The sequence below is a fragment of the Sitophilus oryzae genome, unplaced genomic scaffold (genome assembly GCF_002938485.1).
Source record: "Sitophilus oryzae breed Bouriz unplaced genomic scaffold, Soryzae_2.0 scaffold_1297_pilon_pilon, whole genome shotgun sequence".
Taxonomy (NCBI): Eukaryota; Metazoa; Arthropoda; class Insecta; order Coleoptera; family Curculionidae; genus Sitophilus; species Sitophilus oryzae.
In genome coordinates, this window is record NW_022145945.1 from 12801207 (window position 1) to 12821492 (window position 20286).

General features: G+C 32.2%; 1 protein-coding gene across 2 annotated transcripts in view; it reads right to left on the reverse strand.

Moving 5' to 3' along the window:
* The window catches only part of LOC115874811, a 357918-nt gene that overhangs the window by 156856 nt on the left and 180776 nt on the right, over nucleotides 1-20286 (reverse strand). The gene's annotated exons all lie outside the window — the stretch shown is intronic.

A 20286-nucleotide genomic window follows, 5' to 3' on the forward strand; every position in this document is an offset into this window, starting at 1 on the left:
TTGCAGTCTCCGTGGCGAATTAGAAAGTACGAGGAATCTAGAGAAAAAGAGCGGATTAGCGCGATATTGAGCGGACGAGAGCGAGAAAGACACACGGGCACACTGAATTCTGAAAATTATTTATATCCGTATCGATAACATCCATTACAATATTTGTTCCCAGGTAATAAACAACAATAAAACACGATATTTTACAAGCCCAGATATTAAATCTCACAACCAGCTATAATTTTAGCCGGGGGCTATTGATTCGAATGGCCGCGATCTTGCGTAGAGTCAGTCAGTCGCCTTTTATGTCAAAATGATGGTCTGGGTTCCGAACAATTTTGTCTGTTAATTAGACATGTGGGTTCTGATTGGTGAGCAGTAAACCTGAATGATTCTGTCTCTCATTCATGAATATATGGATAGCATTATACTTTCTTCCTTAATCTTTGTATTCAAACGTTACTTTGAATGTGGTAGACAATGATTCAGTGTTGAAACTAAAATAATTTCGGACTTCCATTGTCTTCTTTCGTTTCACTCAGGACGATGACTGACCATTATCAAGTGTAACCTACTGCCATTACTCGCTGAGGAGTATTTGACACGCATCAGAAGATGGTCACACTAGGCGTTTTCTTTCATGAGCTGTTACTGAAAAGCCGGGGGGAGGATATTATCTGTCTACCGCACTCCGGACATTCAAAAATCTCATTGCTTTGTTGCCTCTTTACTTTTTAATTGTCGCTGTTAACTGAGTTTACAATTCTTCTCCATTCCGTTCTACTGTGAGCTGCTTCTTCCCACTCATTTTGCACGTTAATCCCCTTTAAGTTTTTGTGGAAAATATCCTTGTACCTTTTGAGTTGTCCACCCGGCCTCCTCTTACCATCTACAAGCTCACCGTAAAGCAAAAATTTTGGTATGCGGTTTTCTTGCATTCGGCATACGTGACCAGTCCTTAAGCGGGATTTTGTAATCATGACTTCAATACCCTCGCAGTTAGCTTTTTCAACGACCGATACGTTTGAGACATGATGGACCCATTTGATTCTTAAGAGTTATCTAAGATGTCTCTTTTGCAACTTGTTTAATGCGTTCATGTGTTGGCGGTACGGCACCCAGGTTTCGCTTCTATATAACATGATGGGAATTATTATTGCTCGGTACACCAGTCCTTAAGCGGGATTTTGTAATCATGACTTCAATACCCTCGCAGTTAGCTTTTTCAACGACCGATACGTTTGAGACATGATGGACCCATTTGATTCTTAAGAGTTATCTAAGATGTCTCTTTTGCAACTTGTTTAATGCGTTCATGTGTTGGCGGTACGGCACCCAGGTTTCGCTTCTATATAACATGATGGGAATTATTATTGCTCGGTACACTGCAAGTTTCGTTTTTGTGCTCAAGTCATGATAGTAGAAAACCCTGTCTTTTAATTTTCAGTATGCTCATGAGGCGCTTCTAATCCTGTGCTGAATTTCAGAGTCGATATTGGCCTTTTCCGAAATCAAACTGCCGAGGTAATTGAATTCCGCTACATATTCCAATAGTTCTTCTCCGATTTTTATAGCATTGTTGTGATCTTCCGGGAAATGCACAACCTAATATAACCTAGTGTAACCTAATATTATTCCTTAAACTACTGAGCTGTTATACTACAGCCAGGCTTTCCTCCGTGAAAAAGTTGGGTGTAGTCAACCGTGAGGTTGCTCACTTAGAATCCCTACATTGCTGCGTTTTATCAGTTGGTTGCCATATCGTAAATATTTCAGTACCAGGATTGCTAAAAATATTGTTATTGCTTGCAATACAATTGGTTTTATAGAGGATAATTCTCGGTTTCTGATATCAGTCGTACCAAAGTTCACGGTACGAATGGTTGTTGTCTCGGCGCACTCAGTGATGAGTGTTCTGGTGTTTCCCCATTCTCCCCTACATAATCTCTCCAAAGGCATATGCCATTGTTTCTTAGCTTCAATCTACTGAGGTGTTTGTTGATTGTTGAGGAGCATGTTCAAAACCCCGTGACAATCCGAACACTGTTCTTACCTAAACCAAGGAAAATATTTGATTTTTCTCGGTCGTAAGTACTGAGAAATTCCTTCGAGTGTCTTAGACCATTGGAAGATTCTCGTTCCAAATTAAAATTAATATGATATGGACTTATCCAAAGAATGGAAGAACATCGAATTCCAAAGAAAAGGCAGAAGAAGAAGAGGCAAACCATGCAAAAACTGGAGAGAGAGTATTGAGAAAGAAGTTTTTTCGTTCAAAAGTAGATGAATGAGGAGATATAGGTACAGAGCTGAAAGGTGGAGAATAGGAACAGAGCTGAAAGCTCACAGAAAACTTAAGTCTTTTTTTAATTTGAATCATTTTAATGACTAAGTCATTTGATTTTAAGTCATTTTTCGAAAGCTGAACCAAACAAAAACAGAAAACACAACAAAATTAAAACCCAACCGAACCAAACAAAAACGAAAACAAAATCAAACCAAACCAACAGCAGCATTTCTTTTTCGTATACCTAGTATACAGGGTGGTCCAATCACTGACATAAATTAACATGTTGACTAAATAGTTATCAGACTGAAATCATAAATTTGAAATGTTTTTGTGCCAAAAGTTCAACAGAAACTGTTGTATCATCATTTTTTCGCAGAGAAAATTATGATTAATTTAAAAAAATAAATATTTCCCAAATTTATTATTTCAGTCAAATAACTAACTATACTCAATGTGTTTTTTTTGTCAATAATGACATGCATTGATTATTAATTTCTATTCTAAATATCTTGAGAACGGTTGCCCCTAGCGATTTTTACCAAGATTCATTTTTACGTAAAAATTCACGAAAATGCGTAATTTTTGACTCAGTAGTTTTATACAGGTACGGACAAAAAGTTATTACTCTTCAAAACAGTTAAAACACATGTAGGTGGCATGGCCCCCTACCAATAAAAGTCATATTGACATCAAAATCAATTTTTTCATATCAAAAAACTCCCAGACACCAATTTTCATCCAAATATTGACGTTACTTCAGAAATTATTTAAACAAAATCGAAATAAAAAAGAAACATCTACACCCTGTATCTCCGAAACTAAGCATTTTAGGACATACATTTATAGGAACTTTTTTACTTATTTTTATCTGCAGAATATGCTGCCGATGTTTCCGGAATACAGTTCGGGCCACCCTGTATATGGTAGTGTAAACCACGGAATGTTGGAACACCCTGTATTTACATATAAGATGTAGAAAGTAAAATAATTCTAAAGTCAAAGAAAATCGTAATGAAAACAAACTTTTAGATTTTCCGTTAGGATTCTAAATATAAAAATCTGTCGTCGCATATTTCCCATTTCGACCTAGTTCCTATGCCCCGCGTATTTCACAGCTTCTTCTCAAACCCGTTAAACGGTGAATGACGAACGGCGACAGATGGCAGATAATTATTCGAACGAGGAAGTAATCAGGGGAATCGGCAAAAGAAACGCGAGAGAAAAAATAACACTCGCGGCGCAGACTATTTAAAAAGCTTTGGCAACGGCAACGGCCTAGACGACTGGCGGCGACAAAACACCGAGATTGCAAGGCGAAGAGTTATTTTGGAAAGTGCATTTTTCGATTCAAAGGCTTCGCTGGTCAGTTCGAAAATAAACCCAATCGGAAAAAATGTATTATTTCACATAGAAAACAGGACTTATAATAAAGTGGTAGACAATTGTCAAAACAGACAAAATTTGATGTCGAAATCATTGTATTCTGGGAAACTGGAAGAAATACGAGGTGGGTTAAGTACAGGAAGTTGTACAATGATGCTCAAATTCAAACTTTTATTCATGTTAAATTACCATTATGGTTTACAATCGTCATATTATCAAGCATTGCAAGATATAAAGGGAATATGAAATATGTATATGTTACGGTTAAGGTCCGATATTCAGTTAAAATCGACATTACCCGGTTAATCTCGAGAATAACACACAACAAAACAACCAAAAACAAAACCAAACCTAAACATCAACCTGTTAATGTCGACATTAACCGAATATCGGACTTTAACCGTAACATATACATGTAACACACACATATAAGGTAAATGTACCAGTGCTCGTCACATTAAGAAAAGTTTATAATACGTATGGTGATATATCCAAATTATATGGTATATTGCTTGTGGTAATAATTTCATTCGTAAGCAGATATTCGAATTCATTATTCTAGGTCGTATTTTTGAGTTTCTGTAGCCCCAATTATAGCTATAAATCTTTTTTTTTCTTTTAAGTACACGTACACATTGCCTCAGTATTCGTCACCCCTAATCGTCATATATTGAATGAAATACTGTATTTATTGTAGTATAGTAGTATTAACATTAAACTAATATTTACTTAATATGAACAATTGTTATTTTTATTAAGACTTTTTTACTCCATTACATTACTTTTATTAGATTTTTTTATTAAGACTTTTTTATTTCAGTACATTTTTCGTGCACCCTCTAACATTTCATGGACTGGATCTTGCCCTCTTGAAATTATTCTTGAAGGTTTGTTTTCTGATTGTTTGTTAAGTTGTTTGTACCATCAAAATTTTATTTTGCTTTGTTTCGTTTTGAGTTAAATATTAGTTTTACACAATTTTTAGAAGAATTTTTACACTTTACTCTGAATCTCCTTTTTCGAAAGTTTCAATAATTATTTAATTTCCGGAAAGATATATTTTCTTTAAAATCGCAAAATAAAATGGTATGACGGAGACTGCTACGCATATTCTTACTGCTTAAAATAACACCATTAAAGATAAGGTTTAGACATACCAACAAAATTAATTAGTCTATACGCAATTATAATTTTTACTTCCATGCACCAGTAACCGTCATATGTGCCGATTATTAGGACACCACCACTTTTATAAAACCCGAAATTAAATTAATCGAAACCCGAAAATAAACTAAAAATATTCTTTAATGTAAAATATATTTTTTGATTTAAATGATGATTTGATGAAAATGAAATACATTCATTTTTATTTATTACTGTACTATATAAAAATTCCTTAATTTCTGACAAAATCTGTGACGTGACAAAGAAAATGATGAACACTGGTACAGTACCGATTACTCTGGTACATTTACCAGAGTAATGAGGGTGATCCGAATTGTATTCGGGAAACTTCGGCAGCATATTCTCCACATAAAAATAAGTAAAACCAAAAAAGTGTGAAATAATAAATTTGAAATATTTTTGTGCCAAAGATTAAACGGAAACTGTTTTACTGTATTTTTTCTAGAAAATTTTATGATTAGCTTAAACAATTAAAAAGTCCCGAAATTTATCATTTCAGTCAAAGAACTACCTAGTCAACATGTTTATTTTGTGTCAATAATGACATCGTATTGACTATTTCCATTCCAAGTATCTTGAAAACGGTTGCTCGTAGATATCTTTACCAAGAGGCATTTTTTACGTAAAAAATTACGGAAATGTATATTTTTTTTACTCAGTAGTTTTAAACACGTACGGACGAAAAGGTACTCTTCAAATGAGTTAAAAAATACGTAGGTGGCGCCCCCCACAAGTAGGACTCATATTGACATCGTAATCAAATTTATCATGTCATAAAACAATACATTTCCATCCAAAAGTTGACGGTAGTTCAGAAATTATTTGGAAAAAAACAAAATAAAAATAAAACTTCAACACCCTGTACCTCCGAAACGAAGCATTTTAAGACATACTGCAGAATATGCTGCTGAAGTCTCCCGAATACAATTCGGATCACCCTGTATCCCCGAATTGTCTTTACAAGAAGAAAACTTTGTTATTATTGACATTTTGAGAAAAATGCATTCTTCATAAAAATGTTTGCTTGTTCTAAAATGGTTTATCCCGTTCGAGGGGTGTCTCACTATTGGAATTACCTGTACATTTTCTTGGCAGTTGCTGGCAGCCATTGGCAGTCTTACGGCAGTCGCCTATAATAATTATATGGCAGTCATACGCAGTCTTCGACGCAGTCACTGGCAGTCGCTTGGCAGTAAAACGATATGTTGGCAGTACATGTACATTTTTTACCCAAGTGAGACACCCCTCGATCCCGTTTATAATTTTCCAAATTTCCTTACCGTTTAGAGAGAATTATAAAAAACATGAAATTATCGTTGAATTTTTTCAAACTGCTAAAAATCAAAAGTCGTTTCTATGGAAATATAATTTAGATTTCATTCTTTGATAGGTGGTTATTATTAATTTTGATTAATGTCATATTTTTTGTTGTTAAAGTATCAAATTTTCCAAAAACTATCATCGCCCTTTTTTTAGCATGGAACTATATAAATTTTGTGCTTCTTTAACATTTCAAAACAGCAAAAATATGACGCCAATTAAAATGCTATCAATAAAAATCCATTAAAGAATGAAAACGATATTATATTACCATAGAAAATAGAAACGCGTTTTGATTTTTAGGAATTAGGAAAAAATTCAACTATATTTTCATGTTTTTTTTTTAATTTCCTCTAAAAAGGTATGGAAATTTGAAAAATTATATATACGGCATTAACCATTTTAGAACAAGCAAAATTTTTTATGAAGAATGCACTTTCTCAAAATCTCAATAATAAAAAAAAATCCTCTTGTAAAGGCAATCCGGGGATATACTGTATGAGTAAAAATATTTAAAACAAATATTTTAATTTTTGTCACATATATAGCATGTTATTATGCAGTTCGAACTTGTCCAAGCAGACGGACTTGTATACACGACCTATTAACCAACCGTTGTCCCAGTTCAGCGAATCGATCTTTTCAATTTTCTTTGTTCGAATAAGAACAAAACCGACTACCGTGAGAAAGTCCATTAAAAATAAGTGTTGTAAAATTGAACAGCGCGCCGCCAGCAGCAGCAGCAAATTAAATTTTACTTTTCGACTGAATCGACAGGAAATTGGCGGAATGGCACGCACCGTGGCATCGCCTAATTGTTTATAATGTTCTGCATAAGTTACAATCGAATTAGACACAAATAAACATTGCAGAGAAATGTAAATTTGTGTGTTTTTTAACTAAAAAATTATTCCATACAGAAATGAAATCCTATTTTCTTTTTGAATCTCTTACACTATACATTTGACAAAACGTTTTTCCTTCAGTAAAAAATATACAAAAAACACACTGATGGTGAAAATTATTTTAATTACGTACAAATACCTGAACTTAGGTATATGAAATTGTAGTAAAAATGCGGTTAGAAAGTTTATGTCATCGTCATCATCATTTTCAGCTTATTCAACCATTTCCAATTATAGTGTAGCCTTACATACTCTCTTTGTAGTTGGGCCCATTGTTGTTTATTGTTGACTATGCGGGCACAAGTTATCCCTGCTAATTTCGTCCCATCTCAGGTTCGGTCTTCCTGTAGGTCTCTTAATTCCTCGTGGGTACCATGCTGTAATTTTTGTGGTCCATCTGTTGTCTATTCTTCTTGCAAGGTGTCCTGTCTATTGCCATTTGAGACCATTGCCATTTTTTTCACCTGTTGGATGGTGAAGACTGGAGTTGCTTGGAAAACTCGCAGAGCGTGGAGTGGCAGTTCGGTGTATTTTATTCTAAACTCGTTGAGTATCTGAATATATCATTCCCTTTAGTCAAAAAAAGGGCAAATCAACGTCGTATAATTTCTTGGTTTAATGATGAGCTGAAACGTATGCGTGACCATTTAAAATTTCTAACAGAATTAAAAAACAATTATAATTTCCCGGAAATCAATACTGAATTAAGGTCTTTTAGGAAAAAATACAAAGCAAAAATTACTTTTTGCAAAAAACAAGCAAACTCGAAATATATTAAAGACGCTGACAATATGGTGAAGGCTACATGGGATATAATAAATCATACAGAGGTCCTATAAAATATACTGTGAGTACGAATGTTAGAGCAAATGATTTTAACTATTTTTTTTGTGAATATAACCGAAAATATTGTAGTCTCTGAGCGTAGAAAATCGCACAGCGCTTGACTATATAACAAAATTTTCTAATAAACCTTTAAATCTAAATTTTTCCTTTACAGAGGTAACTTTCATAGAAACTCGAAACGCCGTAAATTCATTAAAAAATAAGCATAGTAAAGATATTTATAACATGACCATTCCACTAGTTAAAAAAGTAATAAATTTATTAATATATCCTCTAACTAAATTATTCAATAGATGTATAAGAGACGGTACGTATCCCAGTTGTTTAAAAATTTCCAAAATCGTACCAGTATTTAAAAAAGGTGATCCTGAAAGTGTGAATAATTATAGACCTATAGCTTTAATACCCACACTTTTTCAAAAAATTTTTGAATGTTTATTGAAACACCAGTTAACACATTACTTTGAATGTAATAACTTGTTCATAGAGAATCAGTTTGGGTTTCGTAAAGGAAAATCTACTACAATGGCTTGCATTCGTTTGATGGAAGATATAATTGAGGGTTTTGAGAGCGGTAACTATGTTGGTTCGGTCTTCTGTGACCTTACCAAGGCCTTTGATTGTGTGGAGCACAACATACTTTTACAGAAAATTTCATATTATGGAGTAAATAATATGAGTTCGAAATTATTGGCTGATTATCTTGTAAACCGATCTCAACAAACATTTGCCAACGGTACGCTCTCTGAAGTGAGTGTTGTAAAATATGGGGTTCCGCAAGGCTCAGTATTAGGACCTTTATTGTTTTTAATTTACATTAATGATTTACCCGTGGCTACACTTCAGAATAATTTGATTTTGTTTGCCGATGACACTACTATCTTATGTGCTCGGAAATCCCCTGAAGAAATTCAAACTAATTTTGAATCGATTTTGCTAAATGTTGGTGACTGGTTGTGACAACCGATTATGCCTGAATAACACTAAAACAGAAAGAGTTATTTTTTCTCTTAAAACAAAATATAAAGTAGATTTCTGCAGTGTCCGATTTCTGGGAATAAAATTTGACACAAAACTGAGTTTTGAAAGTCAAGTAGACTATGTGGCAAGGAAGGTTTCCATAAGCATGTATGCATTTCGGCGATTGGCTAAGTGTGTGGAGAGTGATGTGTTAGTAGCTGCCTATCATGCTCTCATTCACTCGGTGCTTACTTATGGAATACTTGTTTGGAGTCACTCAGCTCATGCTGAGAGACTGTTTGGACTGCAAAGAAAAGCATTGAGAATTTTGTCAAATTTAAGTTATCAAGCAGATACAAAAAACGCCTACAGAAGACTGGGAATACTGACACTTCCATGTTGCTATATCCTCCAATGTCTTTTATTTGTGAAGGATAACCTAGAACTATATGCTACGCATGATGAACAACACAATTATGCAACCAGAAACAGAATGAATATAAAGTCTGTTCATTTGCGCCTCGGAAGATCTTGGAACTCCAGCCTTCATTATGCTCCTGCATGCTTTAATAAATTATCTCAAAATGTCAGAAATTTACCAAGACATCAATTTAAAACGACAATTAAAAGCTACCTTCTTGATATGGCTTATTTTAGTGTTACTGATTTTTTAGAAAGCAGTGAAGGGTTATAGCGTGGTTATAGGTCAAAACATTTACATTGTGTATTTATTGTTTTTTTGTTTTATTGTTTTTTTTTTGTGTACTTTAAATTACTGTTTGATAATTATTGTGCTTATTTTATAATTTTGCATTTTACAAAATATGACTTTGTGTAAGGATACTTGTATCTATTAATATGCAATAAATGATTTGATTTGAGGAATTTAACTCTGTGGATGACATCTATAACCTGGGTTCTTTGTCGTATCCACTCTATTCTTTTACGGTCTCTCTTGGTTATTCCCAGCATATTTCTTTCCATTGAATATTGTGCGACCTGCAGTTTTCTTATGATGTCCGTTTTAAGTATCCAGGTTACGCATGCATAGGTCATGACTGGTAGTAAACATTGGTCGAATGTTTTCTTCTTTAGATAGAGTGGCATTCTAGATTTGAATACGATTGAATTTCTTCTATAAGTACTCCATGCTAACTTAATTATTCTGTTGATTTTTGGTAGTAGAGATCACGAGCTGGTGTATTAGTTAGTTGTCCCAAATATCATATATATTCGTCTATTATTTCCAGTGTTGTGTTATTTATTATAGAATGTCTTTTATTTCCACTAGTTCTTTGTACGTATCACTTTCCTCCTCCTCCTAGGTGCCTTCTCTGTTGAGGTTGGCGATTAATATTGCGTATGACTCTCTGTCCAGAGCTTGGTGAATAAGAGTGTTTCCGTCGGTGTGGGTCCAATCTCTTATGTTACGTAGCCATGACTTCTTTTTCCTCCCTATACTACGTTTTCCATCGATTTTTCCTTCTATTATGAGCTGTATTTTTTCATATTCTGAGTGCCGCATTATATATGTCCAAGGTAGGAAGTCTTTTTGATTTTAATTGTGTTAGGTGTGGACGAGTTTTCATTCTGTCTAAAACTTCACAATTTGTTGTTCTGGAGGTCCAACTTATCCTCAGCATCCGACGATACATCCACATTTCAAAAGCATCACGTATCACTTTAGTTTTTACTAAATTCATTTTGAAACCTACTTTATTGCTGGCTGTATTTAGTTCATTAATTTGTGCTTTTAGTTGACAATTAGGACAATGTCATCAGCGAATCTTAGATGGTTGAGATATTCTCCATCTATGTTTAATCCTTTGTTGGACCAGTCTAGCTGAACAGCTTTGGGATATCGCGTTTCCCTGGCGTACTCCTTTGCCAGTTGAGAAAGTTCATGTAAAATTCTAAATTCAAAAAGTATAGAGGGTATTCTATTAAAATAAACAATTTGGCAGCCACTCTTCCGGCAAACTGAAAGTATACTATACAGGGTGGTCCAAACTGTATTCCGGAAGCTTCGGCAGTATATTCTACAGATAAAAATAAGTAAAAAAGTTCGTATACATATATGTCCTAAAAAGCTTAGTTTCGGAGATATAGGGTGTAGAAGTTTCATTTTTATTTCGATATTTTCCAAATAATTTCTGAAGTAACGTTAATATTTGGATAAAAATTAGTATCTGGTAGTTTTTTAACATGAAAAATCAGATTTTGATGTAAATATGATTCGTAGGAGTGGCGCCCTCTACAAGTAGTTGTAGAGGGCGCCACCTACATATTTTTAACTGGTTTGAAGAGTAATAATTTTTCGTCTGTACTTGTATAAAACTAAGGAGTAAAATACATTTACGATATTTTTTACATAAAAAAGGTCTCTTGGTAAAAATCGCTACCTACATGTGCTTTAACTGTTTTGAAGTGTAATAACTTTTCGCCTGTACCTGTATAAAACTACAAAGTGCGAAGATATAAATTTCAGTGATTTTTTACGTAAAAAATATCTCTTTGTAAAAATCGCCACGAGCAACCATTCTCATGATATTTAGAATGGAAATAGTCCATACATGCCATTATTCACAAAAAATAAACACCTAGAGTAGATAGTTATTTGACTGAAATAGTATATTTGGGAAATTTTTTTTTAAAATTAATCATTAATTTTTCTGCAAAAAATGATAATGAAACAGTTTCTGAAGAACTTTCAACACAAAAACATTTTAAATTTATGATTTCAGGCTAATACCTATTTAGTCAACATGTTGAATTTATGATATTGATGACAGGTATTGATAATTTCTATTCCAAATATCTCGATAACCATGACACGTAGCGATTTTTACCAAGAGACCTTTTTTTATGTAAAAAATATCGTAAATTTATATTTTTTTACTCATAGTTTTATACAAGTACAGACGAAAAGTTATTACTCCTCGAACCAGTTAAAAATATGTAGATGGCGCCCTCTACAAGTAGGAGTCATATTGACATCAAAATCAAATTTCTCATGCCAAAAAACTCCCAGACACCAATTTTCATCCAAATATTGACGTTACTTCAGAAATTATTTTGAAAAAATCGAAATAAAAATAAAATTTCTACACCCTGTATCTCCGAAATTAAACATTTTAGGACATACATTTATACGAACTTTTTCAATTATTTTTATCTGCAGAACATGCTGCCGAATTTTCCGGAATACAGTTCGGACCACCCTGTATTATAAGCAAATAAGTAACTACCAATATTTTTTTTTAATACCTAAGAAACTTTAAAAAAAAATTAAATAAGCAAAAATTACCTGAATTTCATCGCACTTACTCATTTACACTCGGTACATGTATAACTAATTGTTAAATTATGTTAAGCAAATCATTTAGATCAGCAAGATATTCTAATTTTGCAGAATGTGAAACATCTATCGTGGTAATATAAATTGTTCATTATACTAGTAGGCGTCTAAGAAATATTATTGTCATCGGTATGTACGAGTTTTGTGTATAGCATTCATTAGGTCTAATTGAAAATTCACATTTTCTTGCTTACCTTTCAAATTAGCTCTTTAAGTTTAATATGTTTAAGCAATTTATAAGTCTACCAAAGTTAGAATATTATGTCTACTTAAAGAGGTGTAATATTTCTCATCAAAAATAGTAAGTATGTAATACCAAAAAATAATGCTTGAATTGAACATAAGAGGGATCAACTTCTGGACTTAAAACCGTCTCTGCTAGACTAACTGCCAAGAAAAAAATAAAAATATGACCTTTATCCAACAGCCACTACTTATGCAGACATTACTCACATGTATACATGCATATAAAATAAATAATAACATACGCGTGAGTTTTTGAAGTTATAACAAACTAGCGTGTTATAACTTTTTTATATAAATTAACATTAAGATTAAATGAAAATTATTTTTTTCTGTAGATTCAGAAATTGTAAAACCCTGTATGCCTCCAGATGCTGTCCCTCCATTGCTTGAAATAGGCTCTGTCATTACAACGGCTCGTTCTGGAACACTTACAACTCCTTGAATCTTTTTCGCAATCTCTATTTTATTGCTGATGAACTCTTCGATATATCCTTCCGCAACAATTGCAGATCGCCATCCGCCGTGTATTTTTAACGTTGTGATGTTCACTCCTGCATTTGCCAGTAACGTAGCGGATGATCTTCTCATACAATGGCCAGTGTATTGCTCAGGATGTTGTAGGCCCTAGTACTTGCGGAAGATCTTCCTGAATCATTTTTCTTTAAAATCTGACTTGTTTGGTTGGTTGATGATTCACTATTTTATCGTTGAAAAATCGCGATTTCTCTATATGACGTCTTAATGTCATGCTATTCATGCTATTTATTAGCTTTATTCGGGTTCGTTTTTGAGAACCGTCCTAGAATCGTTCTCGCACTGCGCAGAACTACTTGCGCAGTGGTTTGAATTCTACAACTGTTTTTGGACCTTTTGAGGACTACGAACTACTTGATGAAACCCGAACGCTTTGCGAACTATTTTTGAACGAAAGTGAAAGTGACAGAAGCGACTTAACCTCACTATTGAAATGTGAGAGATGTCCTTAAAATTTGTTTGTTTATTACAAAAAGCAACACTTGAGCACCCAAATGGAAGATTACAGAGCAGTTAAAAAAATAAGATTTAGTAGTGAATTTCTATTGCATTGTCCGCCAGAAATTATTTCCTTTTCAGGGCATTTCAGGGTAATTTCAAGAAATTCAAATATACTCGAGCTTTATTTAGGGTTCCCAACTTGAGCATCGGCGATTCCGGTACAATTATTTTTAAGCTTTTAAATAATTGAAACAAAACATTAAATATTAGAAATTAAAATATATTATGTGTGTAAAATATGTATTTTAGGTCCGAACCAAGGTAAAACTTTCGCCAGGACAAACATTCTGATTCCTGGTTAATCCCGGCCAAACCGGGACGGTTGGGAACCCTAGCTTTATTTCGTTATAATATGATCAAAATTTAGTTAATGTTCAATTCCTGGAGGATTATACTATTTATTTTTAGAGAAATAATGATTTGAGAAAGCATTTAAGATAGTGTTAGGACAGCATTTGTATCATTTGAAAGTAGATAAGTCAAAATTACAACCGTAACAGGACATGTACAATATACAGGGTTGTGGTTTGGTTTGGTTTGGTAAAAAGACAATTAAATTGTGCATCTGATTCTCATAAAATATACAGAGTGTTCCATTTAAATTAAACAAGTTATTGCCGTTTAAAGCTAGTAATTATTTAAAATGATTTTTTAGACACTCTGTATAAGGTAGTATAACTTTTATTATTGCAACACAATAACTGATTAATAAATAAACTTCAGTAAATATTTAGTATTAAAAACTTTGATACCCTCGGAGAAATGAAGCCTTAAAATTTATACTGGAATTTCACAAAATTGAAAATATTTCAAAAACGGTAAGGTTTAAGTGTAATAAACCTTAATCAAATTTACGTTTATTTTAATCGTAGAAACTAAAAATGCAATAATATCCAGGGTGTTCCATTTAAAAAAATACAACTTTGATATTTTTTATTTATTTGGGACACTCTGTATCTTGTAAAAATATTTTTAAATTGTAGCTCTAATAGTCCTTCAACGAACCCAAAACTTACAATTTGTAAATATCTAATCGTTTAGCTACAATACTCCGTGTCGTATGTGGTGAACAACCCTGTATAATTGGGATTTTGTAGATTGTGATATCTGACTAAATATGAACTAAAAATGAACAGAATTTTAGTAATTTATACCTAAGAGTAGTACATTGGAATGTTCTCGAAATATATCAGGTACGTACATAAAAAACTGCCATTTATCCTTGATATAAGTGGTTTGCTTCTTTCTAATAAAATAGCTAACTCTCAATTTTCTAATTACCACAATATTATAATCAAAATTGATTGCCAAAAAATTATCTGCCTTTAATATTTAAATTTATACATATTTATGTAAAATATAAAAACACACATACATAGGATACGTAGTTAGTATAAATAGGTAGATAATGGCAATATTAAAAAAACGTTTTAATTTATATATTTTATATCTAAATAATTTATTTGATTATGTATAATAAATTTAAGTACATAGCTATTTCAAAATAAAGCCCTACAAAGGACAAACGGTATTTAAAGGATAACTGGGAATAATAAAAACAAATGGTTTGCATTAATCAAATACTAATTGTGGAAGCAGTGGAAAATGATAATTGTTTAATATAATATATAGTTTTGCACTACAGCCTTGAACAGAAAATAGAAACCAAAATTATGAACAAAGTTTTACAGGATATAATTTAGAACAGATGAATTTTGCCTCATTATTCTAAAATTAACATAAGAAGCCTAATATTGAAGACATTCTAGTAATAGAAAAATATTTAAATGATACGCTAGATAACTACAAAAAAATCATTATGGTCATAACTGTTTATTAATTTAGTTAATAAAAATTATCAATTTTGTGTTAACTATTTTTATTTTGTTACATTTCTAACCCTCAAGAATCTTAAAAATAAGTTAAATTGACTTCCATAGAGCTTTAATTGCTAATTGTTGTAACTGAAACACTTTAATAAAATTTTATGTTAAAAAAAACAAATTAATTTGTGTTAGGTTAGGTTAGAATGATAAATATGAAATAAATAATAAATAACATACTACATACATTACTATAGTAAATTTGTAATTTATCCCTCTCTACAAGATCATTTTCAGAAATATTACTTATAATAGTAAAATAATTTAGCTCTTCTTGGTTAAGCTGGTTTCGTAAGGGTAGTTCAGGCACATTTTTCAATCAAACAATAAGTATTATTACAATACTAATTTGTAGATGAGGTGCCTATTTTTTTCAGTTTCAATCAAAGTCCTACTAGTCATAGGTTCTTGTTATAATATGTATGTATTGTCCATCTCTTAAAATAATGAATAAATATGTATAATTTATTTATTTTATCTCTGTTATACAAAGACAAATGTTATATACCTATTTCACATACTACTGCTATGTTAACTATAACTAAATAAAGAAATATTTTAAATATCAAAATAGTAAAAATATTTACTTACAAAATATAGCAGAATTATTCATTCACCATGTTCAAATTGTCTTCTTAATTAGATACATGTTAGGTACTATATTTTAGAAGTATAAGATTATTAGCAATTTTATTTAATTTTTTTTTATTATTATTATTTTTTATTTCACCTTAATGAAGGTTTTTTCTTAAATAGCTTTTTTTTAAATTCACCTTAATGAATAAAAGGATTTTAAATTCCTCACTTTGTTGAAACTAAAAAAAAACAACATCTTGTTTTCCTTCGTGTAATAGACAGATGGAGAGTTTAATTTTTACTTAAAAAGACTAAAAAGTCAAATAATTTAGCTATACAAATTGCTTAAACAATCATCAAAATGGCCCACTGACTGGAACAAAAGTAAAAAAGAAAAAACAAAAATAGAAATATAAATAATAAAAGAAAACGTAATAAAAATAAAATTTTATGGCTTCATGTTGTTTAATTAAATTTATTTATTACCATACGCTACTTCTATGAAAACCTCTCCGAAGTTAAATGCGGAACCATAACGCTTTAAAAAAATAATCCCGCCGGCGAATTAATAGCCACATCCGTATAAAGGAAACGAAAGAAATACATTCTAATCGTCGACGATTATATTTAATTAAGCGGTGGGCGTGTTTAGAATGTATTTGTACTATAATCGAGACCTATGTGGGTAAATAGACCACACGCGGAGCATGACGGGGGTGGTTTTTATTGATTTTCCCATAATGTTTATTTATTAAGTGCGGCATCGTTTATATAGGGTGATCCAATTTTTGTACTTTCTAAGATTTTTATTGAATGTTTCTATTTGTTTTATTTAGCAAACTTTGTAAGCAAAATGTCTCAGATTGTAACTAAAATATTCTTAACGATAGTTAATTTTACGTTGAATCCACTGACACAAACTGTTTATAAATTTTAAATAAAAAAATACATTTTTTTTCAAACGTCACAAAAGTATTAATTTTTGCGAGGCGATTGACAATATAAAAACGTCATTTTAACGCCTAGGCATAAAAGTAAAGCACTTTAACGCTTAAGTACAAAAGTACAAAAATATATTATTAAAGTAGGGTTACCAAATTTCAAAATAAAAAATAGATGACGAGAGGGTAAAAAAGGCACAGGCAAAACATTTTTTGAAACCTCCCTCAATAAACGTCTAGAATTTACCAAAAAGTTATGTAAAAGGTATGCGATGGTCTTTCTTACTTTCTTAAAAAAATATACTCAAAACTTGAAATAAAACAAACGAATTTCAACAAAACTTTTTTTAAACATCAGCTAACAGTAAGTAAACATAAAATAGTTAAACATGTTTATCGCTTCGACTAATACTTCTTGTACGTACATATATATTTCTTCATTTTATTTTCTGTACAAACGAGGGGTAGCAAAAGATAAAGATTAACAATTTTTTAAAGCATTATGGAGATAGACAAATATTTTTTAAATTTTGTGTTTGGTATGTAAATAAGAGGACTTTTTCAATGCGCAAGAGAAAAGAGTGAGATCAAAAAGAAAACTGTCGTCTGGAATAGAGGAGGTTGGCAACACTATATTAAATTGACATAAAGTGTCAAATTCAACGAGCGTAACCATAATTTCCCATATATGTATATAAATGCAAGGTATTATATATCGTTGATTGAAAGAACTGAGAAGATACGTAACCTTCGTGACAAGGCTGATTTGATTTCCCCTTAGTGCAGTACCGTGGAGCCTCTACTCGTTCCTCTACTACATAAAACACTCATTTTCTCCAATTCGACTAGCGAAGGCATATCGAAGATGGTGTGGAACTGAAAGTGACAGTGTTGCCATATTAAAATGTGTAATATCTGTAATACGTTTGACGAAAATATCTTTAGATAAAAAAATCCGCATTTATGTATTGAAAATTTATTCGTGTTAAACATAGAATAAACAAGAATCAAAATTATTTTATAGTTACTGAATATGTCGTATGATAGAAAAAAGTCATTTAGCTTGGAAATGAAGACAATTGACATTTACTATAATATTTTACATTATGAAATAACAGCGATCTTCATTTCCAAGCTAACTCTGACGCCGTTCTTTATTTAATCATATAATATTATATTAAATTTTTAATGACAAAAGAAAAACAAAAGGAACAAAGGAAAAAGATGATGAAGAAATGATAAAATAATACGGATTTTATACGTACTGTAAAAAATCATAAATCTACGGATTAATTTATAGTTCTGGAAATACTGCCTCCGGCAACCCACCTACTCTGTCGACTGAAAACAGAACTACAGTGCGGTATTCTTTATCCGCTACGCTGTAAACGACAATCAGCGTGCAGCGGCGTGGCGGCGGCGCGGCGCAGAGCTAAAGTAAGTCTCGGACAGGTTGACTAGCGGCGACGGTATCGCCAGCTATTACATCTCGGACAGGTTTTGTGCCACAAAATTGTCCATAAGGTTACGCCGTATCTTCTTATTTCTTCAATCAAGGATATTATTACTAGGTAAATATTTTTTAGACCCTTGTTCGATCTTTGGTGTTCTCCATATTCCTATACGGGTCTGAGTCATGGACCGTCAAGAGCGCTGGTAGACACCGTATAGATGCATTTGAGATGTGGTGCTGGAGGAGAATGCTCCGTATCCCATGGACAGCTCGAAGAATGAACCAGTCAATTCTCGATGAACTCGGCATCACATAATGCCATAATGTCACGATTCTTCAGACATGAAGAGACGACGACGAAGAAGAAGAAATATTTCTTATATTATTTGCGATGTTGGCAAATTGTTTAAAAAATATTTGTAAACGCGTGAAAGAAAAGCATGTTCTATTCGGAGTAAAAATGTACTTTTAGTTTCTCGCCTATTGTCAAAACTACATCAAACGTACAGCCTCGCCACAAGAAGTATCGTTTTTACTCCTATTATTAGGAGTAAAAATAAACTTAAAAAATATATTAGGAGTAAAAATTATTTAGGAGTAAAAGTTACTTATTACTTAAAAAATAGTATATTGTTTTATAACAATACTAGCGTGGGCCAGCGACTTCGTTCGCGTCGAATTAATCATTTGTAATGGTGATGATAAAGCAAAGCAAACATTTCTATTAACATACAAACTGGATAAAATTTTCTCACATTTATGTCAGCATGAAAAAAAAACAATATGGCGATATTATTATATAACTTGGCAATATTTGAGGGGTAGTTTCATCTCGTTGGAATTTGACTTTCGAAAAATCCGTTTGCCAAAAATAAGCTTTTTACGTCAAGCAGTTTAAGCAGAATCGTGGTTAAGAAATTACACAACTTTTTGGAACACCCTGTATGATTTTTTAAAAAAATTCAAAATATGTAAAAATAAACAAATAAATTATGCTTCTCCAAGCGTTTTCCCGAAAGACTAACCTTTTTTTAAATAACAAATATTGTAATATTTCAAGGGCGTTTTCACACTGGAATTTGAGATTCGAGAAACCCTTCCTTATCGAACCTCTACACCCCACAGTCAATCCGTTTGCCAAAAATCACCATTAAACGTCAAGCAGTTTAAGCAGAATCGTGATTACTCAATGCTCATATTTTATGAAACACCCTGTATAAATTTATAAAAAATCTTAAAATATGTAAAACAACAAAATAAAATATACGTGTTTAAGAGTTTTTCCGAAAAACTCACCGGTTTTTATATAAAACATATTTTAATATTTGAGGGATAGTTTCACCCTCTTAGAATTCGAGTTTCGAAAAATCCCTTCTTATCGAACCTCTACACCCTAAAGTCAATCTGTTTTCCAAAAATCAGCTTTTTACGTCAAGCGCTTTAAGCAGGATCGTGATTAATCAATGACCAGATTTTTCGAAACACCCTGTATACATTTATAAAAAAATTTAAAATATGTAAAAAAACAAAATAAAATATACGTGTTTAAGCGTTTTTTCGGAAACTTGACCGTTTTTTAAATAAAAAATATTGTAATTTTTGGGGGGTGGTTTCACCCTCTTGGAACCGGAATTTCGAAAAATCCCTTCCTATCGAACCTCTACACCCTAAAATCAACCTGTATGCCAAAATTGAGCTTCTTACGTTGAGTGGTTTGAGCAGGATCGTGATTAATCAGTCATGTCACTTAAGAATGTCAGTCACTTAAGAATTTTATATATTAGTATAGATACCATTTTTAATCCTACATGAAAGTGACAGTGCAGTTACTACCTGTCATTTTAATTCACGGACAAATTGTATTTTTCTGTATTTTTTGTATGTGGTCTGTCGAAATGTTCCAAGTCTGTCCAACGA